The sequence below is a fragment of the Mytilus galloprovincialis genome, chromosome 2 (genome assembly GCF_965363235.1).
Source record: "Mytilus galloprovincialis chromosome 2, xbMytGall1.hap1.1, whole genome shotgun sequence".
Taxonomy (NCBI): Eukaryota; Metazoa; Mollusca; class Bivalvia; order Mytilida; family Mytilidae; genus Mytilus; species Mytilus galloprovincialis.
In genome coordinates, this window is record NC_134839.1 from 108,647,669 (window position 1) to 108,661,922 (window position 14,254).

Below are 14,254 nucleotides of genomic sequence, written 5' to 3' on the forward strand. Positions count from 1 at the left end.
ATCTAATGTCAAGCAAAATCAAAATCTACTGTATCAAGCATAATACACAGGAATGTTTCATGTTCATTAAGACAAATGAAAGATATGTTATTTAGATATCATAATTGTGTTGTGTTAAAATCACGTTACATTCTGATCATTACATTAATGACAATAACAATAAGCCTCGCACACTACACAATATTGACGACTTCATGTCTATACCTCCTAAGAGCACCTTAGGAATGTTCCTATATAATTCGGCTTGCCACGTTATTACTGGTAACCTGAACATTTCCAATTACACCGTATGTGAAAATAAAAAAAAGTAACTGTACAACCCCATCGAACTTCTTCGAGTTTTCATTCGTCAGTTAAAAACACACAAACAGATGGAGTCAATCGTGTATTATGCCACGCAAATTGCTTCATTTAAAGTTATAGACGTAGATACTCCTTCCAAATGAGGTTTTAATGTCTTTGAAGTCGTTGATACAAAATGGCATCGAGCATCACTGACGAGACATTGATTGCCAAAATGCGCATCTCGTGCAACAAAATTGGTATCGTTTATGATATTAGTACCACTAAGTCAATGTCTCTACTGGCAGATTGATAGTCTTCGATGGTATCATCAGCCGAGTTATTTTAAATCAAGGAACACATCTTCGTCATGCAAAGCTCTGATTCCTAGCATGACAATCGCATCTAATTCCATTATATTAACAACGATGTGTGAACATAACAAACAGATACAGTAGATACAAATGTCCACAATAAGGGTACAGCATTCAACATTGTGTTATCATCTTGTGACTTACCGAATTTGACTATTTACCGGATTTGTTATAACATAAGCAACACGACGAGTGCTACATGTCGAGCAGGATTTGCTTACCCTTCTGGAGCACCTGAGATCACACCTAGTTTATGGAGGGGTTTGTGTTGCTTGTTCTTTAGTTTTCTATGTTGTCATGTGTTCTATTGTTTGTCTGTTTGTCTTCTTTCATTTTTAACCAGGCGTTGTCAGTTTATTTTTGATTTATAAGTTTGACTGATCTCAGGTTCTCCGGAAGGGTAAGCAGATCCTTCTCTACATGTGGCACCCATCGTGTTGTGCTCATGTTATAACAAATCCGGTAAATAGTCTAGTTCGGTAGGTCACATTCATGTAAGGAAAGGGGATTATAGTTTCGACGTAAGAAACATATCTGATATCATCTGTGAAACGGTTATTCTATAACGGTCAACAAACTCGTGATGGTGTCCGTAAAATTTATGAAGGAATGATTTCAACTTCACCATTTTGAACTCTTGGTTCAATAGCTTACTTGTGAGTAGCAACCCTCTATCAAGAAAATCATGAAAATCATGATAGGAAATACAAGCATGGGAATATCGTTCCAATTGGGAGATTTATACCCCGTATGCAGGTGCGGCTGGAATGTTGCTACACAGAAATGAAAAGTTCACAATTGGAAAGCTGAAATCATCTCTTTTGTCGTAAAGTTTTGTTTTCAACCGACCCTCATTGTCAATTTCTAGATTTAAGTCGAGATTTGAGGCCGACTTAACTGTATCTGTCTATCTCTAGTTTGATTGGATAGATGCGTTCAACATAGTCACCAAATTTTGAATTATTTAGTGAGAGAACATCAACTATCTAAATAGCGGAAAGTAAAGTTAAAGGATATTGCTGACTTCTTATTTTTTTCCTAAGAAGTTCCTGTATGAAGTCAGCCTTATAATAATAAAGAAACAAGTCGGCAAGAAGAGGGGCACAATTGGTTCCCATTGGAATGCCGACAGTCTGTTGAAAAACACGTCCTCCGAACGTAACAAATATGTTGTCAATCAAGAAATCAAGCATCTTGATAATGTCAGATTCAGAGAATTTTTTGTTTGAATCAGAGTGATCCTTTACAAAGAAGAATTTGTCCCTCTCTAAGACAAGATACTTGTATCTACGTTGGCCATTCATTTTTATGAAACAAAGAGAGAGTTAGATTATATGTACTCTAAAAGATCTTTGAAATATTTTAGTATCCACATCTGATTCACGCCACCGCTAGAATCGGCAGTTTCACAATAACTTTGAAGCCCGGCTTTGATTGCTGATAAAATAGATATTAATAATTTAGAAAAAGGTTTCGTGGAGCACTTTTAGAATAAGTATATTTCAAGGATCAATAACTTTACCAGGATCGTTTCTAAATTTCTGGGCAAGCTAAACAACATGTCCGTAAAAATGAGAATGTGCTATTCTATTTGAAATATGTTATCTACAGAGGCAACGCAAATTCAAAACCAAATCTTTATATATATGGAAGAATTTAGTAAAGGTTTTAAGTAATCTGTGGCAACGAAACCCCTGGCTTAATAATTTATCCGTAATACATAGATTACGTTCGTTAAAATAAAAAAAACAGACACGGGCATAGCGAACGAGTTTTGGAATATAAACACCGTAAGTTATATACCAAAGGAACATCACCATCCAAAAGGGGAAAATTAACCATAGGAGACGACAAATCGTATCTTTTGTCGTAAATTTTAGTGTGGAGTTTCCCGTGTAAAACCAAAATATCTAAATTTAGGAAAGGCATTTATTACCGTTTAAATTTGATTGATTTAAAGTAAGTTTCTTTAGGTAAATTCTTGATTATTTAACGAAAAAAAAATTATCAAGATAACGGTTAGTGTTGTTGAATTTATCAATTAAGTTTGATCATAAACTGTGATTTATAACTGTACAAAAACAAGTCTGATATTAAAGGGGCGCAATAAGTTTTTTTTGTAGTTTAGGTAACCAATACATAATAGGGACCGTCAAATGTTCAGAAGAAGCCTTTAGCTGTGATGTGGTTATGCTATGTTTGTTTGCTATATGACTCTCTTTGGAGCGCATGGACTTGAATGTTGATGAATTTAAAAGAACGTCTGTGTAGTATTTAGGACTTACCATCAACACATTGCTGACTGCTTTGTCGGCCGGTACAAACATATACCGCTTTGAAACATGTTGAATTTATTTCTTATTCTGTAAATAAGCGTATTATGTACACTATTATTTATTTTTAAATTATTTTAAAAATGTAATATTCTATTATCTACAACAAATCAGAATCAAGAGATTTTTTATCAGAATTTTCCCGTTTACACTAATTTTTACAAAACGAGGAAAGAGCATCTTTGGTGACCTGACACAGTTTCCAATCTATCTTAGATGGAGGACTATATTTTGGTCCTTTTTCAAAAAGTTTTAAATCTCTCTGTTCTGGACGATCTTGAGATCCACCGTAATAACATGGCCATGGGGAACCTTATTTTGCTATTTTATTAAACGATTTTATTTTATCTCTGTAAAATCCTAAGATAAAGGATTGAAAGATTTTAAGTACTGGGACCGAATCCTTACCCTGACACGCACATGGTTAGATTTACTCTGACGTAGAATTGTGCGTTTGACGCCCCACAGGTAGATATAAATAATTGTGTCGTTCAAAGTATGACAGGATGCAAAAGTACACAGTCACGTCAATGGATATCACAAAAAAAAACCAGACTTAACAGTATAAGTGATATTGATACCGACAAATAAAAAGTAAAATCACAAAAATACTGAACTCAGAGGAAAATCAAATCGGAAAGTCCCTAATCATGCCAAAAATCAAATGACAAAACACATAAAAAACGAATGGACAACAACTGTCATATTCCTGACTTGGTACAGGCATTTTCAAATGTAGAAAATGGTGGATTAAACCTGGTTTCATAGCGCTAAAACGACAGTGTCATCAAATTCCGTTATATTTACAATGATGCGTGAACTAAAAGTATACTGTATAAAAATGTATAAAGACGATAAACACCGTCAGTGCGCAGAATCTATACTTTAAGACAATCATGTACTATTTCTGATGTTGAAACGGAATGCTCATCAACAAGGTCTTGGTACCTTCCGATGATTTTTTTTGATTTTTTAGAAAAAGGACAAGACGTTCTTTGACATACCCCTGGAACATCAATTTTCTGCCCCAAACACTGGTGACGTTTTGCGAGTCTGAGTAGGAGCTGCCAGCTCTTGAATACCGAAACACCTAAATTGATATATAAATACACATGCTACATCTACTTATAATCACTCATATACACACTCATATGTTGTTAAGCACCTGTCACATCTCCATGACAACTATAATGTTGTTCTCACAGATGAAGCCCACAACAACATAGATTTAACCACTGATGAAAACTTGTATCGTCCTATACCTTTCTTTAAACCTTCATTACATTAATGTTTACAAACATTATTATATTGCTAGGTCTATCATGTGATCAAGGAAACCTCTTTTAAAACTTTGAACATCAAGTTTACCAGCTCTCAAAGACGGACTACACAGTTACTGTGAAAAAAAAATCTTTAAATCTCATACATTCGTAACGAAGATACACGTATCAAGTTAGTTATTGAATTCATTACCGACTCTTACAGGTGCGATAGCTATGATTAAAATTTCCTACCAAATAGAAAAAATATCTACCCCCCTTTACAGATCCCCTAAAGCAAAATTTGATAGTATATGGGACTTGATTAAAAAATTAGTTCTCATGTGAGGAGAGATCATTCTATTTTGTACTCACTGAAGGCTTTATAATAATTCATGTAGAATTAATAACATTTTTATGTACATCAAAACTGGACAGTGATTTGTGTGCATCATAAAAGTGATATCTATGATGTTTATTGATATTGTTATATACGGTATATATTGATATACTTGTTTTTGATTGATTGTATTTGAACTATCTCCCCTTGACTTATGTTGTCATTTATTTTGTGATTCTGTCCAACATGTCATGTCTGACCCTTATCTGTTAATGATTTCTAGTGGCATCTCCTAGTACCTCTTATGTTAATTATCATTTTATAGCCAGTGATGCATGTGGCTATAAGAGAAGGCTGATGCCATCATTTACTTTATCAACATATTCAGGCATTTTAATCCAGAGTGATACATGATCAGTATGATCGAATAGATAATTATCATATATATATATATAATATACAATTAGCATATCTAACTTTTTAATTTTAGAGTGTAATTGACAAATTTAATATTATGAAATTGAGAAAGGAAATTAGGAATGTGGCAAAGCGACAACATCCCGACCATAGAGCAGACAACAGCCGAAGGTCACCAATGGGTCATGAATTATGTATGTATTTATGAATCACAATGCCTGGGGTTTTTTTTTTCAGATAAAATAAAAAAAAATTACAAAAAAAATTAGTAGTTTAAGAGAAACAACAAAATATATTTAATACACGTCTACAAATGTTAAACGCTAACATTTTATCTCATGATTGAAATGGACTAAACGCCAGATGATTCAGGTTTGCAAAATAATCGTTTGCGTAATGGTTGAAAGGTCTGCATAAACTTTCTTTGATTTCTCAAAATTGATACCTACCAACTACAACCTTATGAACTATCTCATAAATAGATATAGGAAGATGTGGTATGAGTGCCAAATTGGACAACTCTCCATCCAAATAACAATTTATAAAAGTAAACCATTATAGGTCAATGTACGGCCTTAAACACGGAGCCTTGGCTCACACCGAACAACGAGCTATAAAAGGCCCCAAAATTACTAGTGTAAAACCATTCAAACGAGAAACCAACGGTCCAATCTATACAAAAAATCGAGAAACGAGAAACACGTATAGATTACATCAAAACAACCACTACTGTACATCAGATTCCTGACTTAGGACAAGTGCAAACATTTGCAGCGGGATTAAACGTTTTAATGGTACCAAACATTCTCCCTTTTCTGAAACAGTAGTATAACATCACAACATAGAAAAACATACGATAAAATATCAATTGGAAGGCTTAAATCATTAAAAAAAACGTAAACTTACACACTATGAACGAATAAATTTGATCTGCGATACCTTAATGCAAATACATAGTTAATAAAATATTAAGGACAAACATTCAAGGCCAAAAAGAAAAGAAACAAGTCCAAACAAAGCCATGACAAGACACCACCGTGAAATATTTAACAACCCTTAGAAAATATTCACTTTTGAAAAATGGTTTCTCAAAATATATACAGGTAAATAATAAAAAAAAAAAGAATGATACACACCAACCCATCCACTCATCAACAATTCTCATTGTATGGCATTGCTTACTTGTATTCTTATCAGTCTAATCATTCAATTCTTTCTAAGCAGGATCGTATCTTTGGAAAAATATACCACAGCATTAACAACTCTCATCTTGCACCACTTGTAGACAAAATGAAGACTGCTTGATTCAGGGAACTGCGATATATATGGTCGCAATGATGAAATTGACGGCATTTAGGTATTATCTCTAGTCTTTTCTGTAGCTTGGTGAATTTTATGAGTACTTCAGAAGTAGACGCAGTTAAAGTTATTATTATAAATCACCTTCTTTATGAAAAATTACGAAGTAGACGCAGTCATAGTCATCGTCATAAATCACCTTCTTTTGATAATGGGTCTTATGTAGACAAAACGCACGTCTGGCGTATCTATACTATTAAACGAGAAGACCTCATTTTGTGTGTCGCTTCTCTTCCTTCCACAATAAATCAATCCTCATGCCTCTGTGTCCTATAGGTAACATGCATAGTCGCATTTGTCATCCATTCTTATGATTATTCAGATTGAGTTATTTTGGGAGAAAAACGACAAAAAAGGAGTCCGGATATGATTCCGTCATCGGACTGACTTTTAGTCATAGATAAGACTTCCGGTTTAAAACATTCACAAATACAATCAATCGTATGATAGATAACAAAAATGAATAATAAATAAGCCAATCAGAGCGTTCTCATTATCATGGTGTTTAGATCGCAAGAACCATAACTATTATACCTCTTTGTAAAGGACAACTTATTTTTCGCGTTTATCTACATGTAAACTACGATTATACTACTTTAATATATAGAGACTCTCTGTATTCTGTCAGGGACTTTCTATGTTAGTATAGAAAATCCCTGATTCTGTCTACTGTTTTCTTTGAAATGTTTACTATTTAAGGGGTCATACCACTTGCATATATATTAAAATAAGTAAAACATGCTCAACTTCATCTTAAACTACCTCAATCAAAAACTTTAACCTGAAGCGGGACAGACGGACGGACGGACGGACGGACGAACGAACGAACGAACGAACGAACGAACGAACGAACGAACGAACGAACAAACGACCGCACGGATGCACAGACTAGAAAACATAATGGCCATAAATGGGGCATACAAATTTATTGTTGAAAGGGAAAATAGTGATTTGGCAAAAATGAAAGTAAGGTAGAATGTAGATGGAGGCAGGACCTATTTCGGGGTTTCGGGATCGGGTGTTTTTAAGCCCGGGATTTGGGGATTGATCCTTACGGGATCCGGGGATATATTTTTCGATTTCGGGATTTCGGGATATGAATTTCTTGAAATTCTGCATCTCGGGATTTCGGGATCAGGACCCCTCTGACCACCCCTCAAATTAGCCTTAGTCGGTCTTAGTCATTTATACATGATTCATATCCTACCATTGGCATGTTGATAAGGCTCTCAAAAGAAAAAGCACTGATGGATTGTCCTAGAAGCATATTTTATTAGACTAATAATGGTCTATATATAAGCAGTTACATTTATTTCATGTTTGAAACGGTGCAAATTTTTAATTTGATTTTACTTTTACCAAAAGAAGCATTGTAGCAAAGGAGAAGAATAATTGTGGTCTGAGGCCAGACACACGAAAATAATTGAATTTAACAGAAAGGAAACAAATATCGGACTTTGGAAAAAGGGAGAGGGCTTTTGATACCTTTTATGAAATTCTCCATACATAATATCTTTTACAAAAAATCATCCTACAACAGTTCACAAGCTGTATATGCCCGCGATTTCGCGGGTGTGTTCTAGTTAAATTATAATCATGGTACCTTTGATAACTATTAGCAGTAGTCAGCACTTTGGTGTTGACATGAAGATCAATTATATGGTCATTTTTATAAATTTCCTGTTCTCAAAACTATAACTTTTTCGAAAAACAAATGGTTTTCTTATCCCAGGAATAGATTACCTTAGTCATATTTGGCACAACTTTTTGGATTTTTTGGTCCTCAATGTTCTTCAACTTTGTACTTATTTCATCATTTCCGTGATGAGTCTTATGTAGACAAAACGTGCGTCCGGCGTATTAAAATATAATCATGTTACCTTTGATAACTATTAATGATCTGAAGCTATTGCCATTTAAAAAAAACAGTCCCAGTAACTGAACCAATCAGATACATGGAATATTCGTCTTATGTTTCACTAGTCTACTTGTGAACTGTGACTTGTGTCTATCATTATTTAAAAAAAACCCATAAAAATTCAACTTATCAAACTACCTTAGTTTAAAAGAGGGACGAACGATACCAGAGGGACAGTCAAACTGATAAATCAAAAATAAACTGACGACGCCATGGCTAAAAATGAAAATGACAAACAGACAAATAATAGTACACATGACACAATATAGAAAACTAAAGAATAAACAACACGAACCCACCAAAAACTAGCCTCTACTAGGGGTGATCTCAGTTGCTCCGGAAGGGTAAGCAGATCCTGCTCCACATGTGGCACCCGTCGTGTTGCTTATGAGATAACAAATCCGGTAAATAGTCGTATTCGGTAGGTCACATTTATGAAAGGGAAGGAGATTGTAGTTTTAAAGTTATGTTGTTACTTAAATGTTTTCCTTTACATTGTGTTACATATCATTTTTCAGTTTATGCGTTGTTTCGCTCGGTAACAACCCTTGTCAAATTATGTGCCCCCTAACACGATGCAGACTTTGATTTTATATTATGGCTTATCTGAGGATACATTTCAATTAACAAAAGGATTACAAAATATTTCGGGTAAAGCTGGCAAAAATATGCGCTAGAAATACCATTAAAAAAAGAAAAGAATGTTTATATGAGAGAATAATAAAAAGAAATAGAATAAATCAATAATCTGAATAATGATTCAATGAAACAGATATAGTTTCTAATGTATAAAATCTTACAAAGATTATGCCAGTATTTTCTTTTTTAAATTATTGACAACACAAATTCATGAAAATGATATTCAATTTGAATGCCAACATATTATGTCAATTGCTCACCTGAACTTTAAGAATCAATACTTTGAAGGAGATAGGTGTTACTAGGTATTGCAACGTGTTGCTCCTTGTTTTATTATATATATACATTTGAAATGTCTTAGAATACTCATTGCAAGAGGTTTTTTCATGAAATTTTGGATGTACATAGGGTCACAAGTTGCGGATTTGCTATATTGAAATGTTTTAAAATAATCAGGAGTTTGATGCCTAGCAAAATATAAATTTATTATCGGATGAAATTGCAAAAATCTATTTAATTGTAGAGCCTTTTAATGATATTGCAATGTCCTTTGTTGTTGTTGCTTAATATGTTTTCTCTTGGAATAAAGACTCGAAAATCTACTTTTATTCTTACATTAATTTGTATGCTACATTCGAGGGAGTTGGGTAAGTTCTAATCATACTCGGATTAAAGTTGTTTTTCAATACCTTTTCAGTTCTTAGATTACATAGTATTGTACTATTTAGATTGCTTATCTATGAATCCAATGTGTGCATGGATTGATGACTTTATAATTCAAGTTGCATATGTGAATGAATTGGGGAATAATATTTTGCTGAATACTATTTGCTCGTGAAATCCAGTTAAAAATTCTTCAAATTTATATAGTTACAAAGCCCGCATATCAACATTTCCAAATGCTAACCATTTTTTTTTATAATAGTCATTCTCGCAAATACAATGCTAGCTAATACATAGCTGTTTATATTTGAATTTCTAATTTAAATTTCTAAATGAAAAGTGTTAAATATGATGTGAATTTTTCTTTTAAATTCAGAAGTCCTATTCATTCAGGTTTTCATAGCAAGCCTTCATTTTTATTTTTTGATCGCTCAATCTTTTTTCAATTCTATCGTGGCAAATGTCTAATATCAGTGACGAAAAATAAAATTGAGAAAGGAAACGAAAAATGACTTCTTTACAATTTTTATTTTCCGAATAACTTTGAAATGACTTAGAAAAATCTTTCACAATTCAAATACAATTTGAATGCTGATTAGGGATATGGCGGATAAATGTGTTAACATTCAAGATGAAACACGCATTGTACAGATTGTCATCAGTATGTGATAATTTGTAGATGTTGTGTTATGCTGATAATGATAAACGATTTCCAAGTTCAAAGTTCAAGGGCGTCAATCCTAAAATGTGTCCTTCAAAAATATCTCAAATCTTTCATCGAATCTTGGACACATTTTGGAGATGATATAATGTTAACCAAAGGTTTATTATGTAATAGATGCACTATATATGATAAAGAAAAGTACTCATAACGATTAAATTATTAACAAGACGTGAAGGAAAAGAGCAAAACCTTCACCACATCAAAATAATATTATTTACAAAAATAAGAAACTAAAACAACAGTTAACTTAAAATTCTTATATAAAAAAGGCCAAAATGTAGAATTCTGTATGTCCAAGAACAAATTAATAAATCATATCAGGAAAAAAGATTTTCAGCGACAAATTAAGCAATAACTGTATTCCATAGTTGTAATATATTTTTTACAGTTATTTTGTATTTCACAGGTAATGATATAGTCAGCAAATAACAATATAGTCGAAAGATATTCAAAAATAGATTAACACAAATATTTAGTTCCAAGGAAAATTCAAAATGGAAAGTCAAAAATGGCAAAAGCAAAGGCTCACACACATCAAATGAATGGAAGAGGGACGAAAGATACCAGAGGGACAGTCAAACTCATTAATCGAAAATAAACTGACAACGTCATGGCTAAAAATGAAAAAAGACAAACAAACAAACAATAGTACATATGACACAACATATAAAACTAAAAAAATAAGCAACACAAACCCCACCAAAAACTGGGGGTGATCTCAGGTGCTCCGGAAGGATAAGCAGATCCTGCTCCACATGTGGCACCCGCCGTGTTGCTCATGTTATAACAAGTCTAGTAAATAGTCTTCATTAGGTAGATCACATTCATGAAAGGAAGGGGATTGTAGTTACGACGTAAGGAACATATCCGATATCATCTGTGAAACGGTAATTCCATAACGGTCAAAAACGTGTGATGGTGTCCGTTAAATTTACGAAGGAATGATTTCAATTTTACCATTTTGAACTCTTGGTTTAATAGCTTCCTTGTGAGCAGTAACCCTCTATCAAGATAATCATGAGAGGAAATACGGGCACGGGAATATCGTATCAATTGGGAGATATACAACCCGTATGCAGGTGCTGCTGGAATGTTGCTACTTAGAAATGGAAAGTTCACAATTGGGAAGCTGAAATCAACTCTTTTGTCGTTTTGTCGTTAAGATTTGTTTTTTACCGATCCTCTTTGTCAATTTCTAGATGTGATTCGAGATATGAGGCCGACTTAACTGTATCTGTGGTATCCTTAGTCTCTAGTTCGAGTGGATAGATGCGTTCAACATAGTCACCAAATTTTGAGTTATTTAGTGAGAGAACATCATCTACTAAGCGTAAAGTAAAGTTAAAGGATATTGCTGACTTCTTATCTTTCTTCCTAAGAAATTCCTGTAGGAAGTCAGCCTCATTATAATAAAGAAACAAGTCGGCAAGAGGGGTCATAATTGGTTCCCATTGAAATGCCGACATTCTGTTGAAAAACACGTCCTCCGAAAGTAACAAATCTGTTGTCAATCAAGAAATCAAGCATCTTGATAGTGTTAGATTCAAAGATTTTTTTGTTTGAATCAGAATGATCCTTTACAAAGTAAGATTAATCCCTCCCTAAAACAAGATACTTGTTTCTACGTTGATTATTCTTTTTTATGAAACAAAGCAAAGTCATCTCTTACAATTTGTCTTTTAGTATGAAATGTGGAATACTTGTGTAAAGTGTAGAAAAGTCAAATGTTTTAATACTATTGCAAGACGAAAGAGAGATAGATTGTATGTACTCTTAAAGATATTTGTATTTTTTTAGTATCCACATCTGATTCATGCTACCTCTAGAATATGCAGTTTCACAATAACTTTGAAGCTTGGCTTTGATTGCTGATAAATTATATGTTAATAATTTAGAAAGAGGTTTCAATGAGCACTTGGTAGACCCAGCAATATACTGTTGTTTGTAAGGACACTTATGTAGTTTAGGTATCCAATACAGTGATGGAAAATCAAGTTCTTCATCTTTGGTTGAAATCCCAAAGGAACATAGCACAGACCTATGATTATCCAGCACTTCCTCTTTGGTAAGTGTCGTGAGAGTATATGTTGAGTTTCCAAGTGAATTGCCAATACCTAATTGAAAATAACTGTAATTGATATCTACAACATTATGAAACTTACGGTCAATCAGAATATCATTTCAAACTTATATGGATTATACTATTTGATTATATCCTTTACACAGTCATCCCAGTACCAGAATCTATGACAAACGAGACGATTTTAATTTTGAAATTATAAATTTCCCCCACCTTAGTAGCAATATACCAACTTCACCTGCATATGCGATATATATTTCCCAATTTATTTGATATTCAAGAGCTTGCAGCTCCTACTCAGACTTTGTAAAACGTCATCAGTGTCAGTAGAAAGTTGATGAACCAGGGGTATGTCAAAGAACGTCTCGTCCTTTTTCTAAAAAAATTCATCGGAAGGTACCAAGACTTTGTTGATCAATATTCAGTATCAACTTTAAAAATAATACATGATGGTCTCGATGTATAGATTCTTCGTACTGATGTTGTTAATTATCTTAACAACGTGTTATATTGTTCTTTCATTTGTCTTTGTTCTATTATTAATATTACTGTTATTATTGGATTGTCTTATGTGATATCCATTTTAACGTGGCTCGGTACTTAAACATCCCATCAATGTGTTTGTATTATCTTACATTTCTTGCTGGTGTGTTTTGTATTTCTGAAATTAATTCTTACATACTTTTGATTTTTTAACCCTGTATGCTAACATTGCCCATGTGAAATTTTTAGTTGTTTTTATGTACCTTGAACGACAAATATATGTGACGTATACAATTTTCTGACGTCAGACACGCAAATCAATGAATGTGTTTGTAGATAGTTTTTGTGTTCTGGTAAATTGTTCCTTTTAAAATTGTTACACGATGATGACTGCTGTACCCATATATTGACTATTTAATTTATTATGTCTGTTAAGTTCACGCATCATTGTAAATATAACGGAATTTGATGAGACTGTCATCAAAGTGAGAGGTTTAGCGCTTTAAAACCAGGTTTAATTCACCATCTTCTACATTTGAAAATGCCTGTACCAAGTCAGGATTATGACAGTTCTTGTCCATTCGTTTTTTATGTGTTTTATCATTTGATTTTGCCATGTAATTATGGACTTTCCTTTTAGGTTTTCCTCTGAGTTCAGTATTTTTAAAGAAAAGGAAATTCTCGAATTGAAGTTCTTGTTGTCAGTTTCATATGATGCATTGGTGCCACAGGTGCAGCAGGATCTGCTTACCCTTCCGGAGCACCCGATATCACCCCCAGTGTTTGGTCGAGTTCATGTTGCTCAGTCTTTAGTTTTCTATGTTGTTTCTTGTTTACTATTATTTGTCTGTTTTTTTTTTCATTTTTAGTCATGGCGTTGTCAGTTTATTTCCGATTATGAGTTTGACTGTTCCTCTAGTATCTTTCTCCACTCTTGTTCACATTTAATGACAATACATTTTTTTCTTTTATCAGATATCATTTTGTTTTTTTGCAAGCACTGAAAATGAGCTGCAAAAGCTTGTACAATAGCAATGGTTTTGATAAACTGACGATAGTATGTCTAATTACGTGTAAGAGTAATAATTTTCATTTCAGACAGACCACATTGGCCTAATTAACTGTAAAAATATGAATATTGATTTTATTAATAAGTATACTGTCATGTCTCTTGTCTTCAATAAATGAATTGACGTAAGCATTTCTGCAGTGGCTTACTCGGCAAAATTGGCATTTAGTCTTCGTTGAATTAAAGAATCACACCTCTAAGAAAAGTTCTTTAATTTTACTTACAGATATGCTGTTTATATACTTTCACTCACAATACCCCCAATTCAATAAGGTCTAAAATATCAGATATAACGTGCGATAAGGAATAAGTCA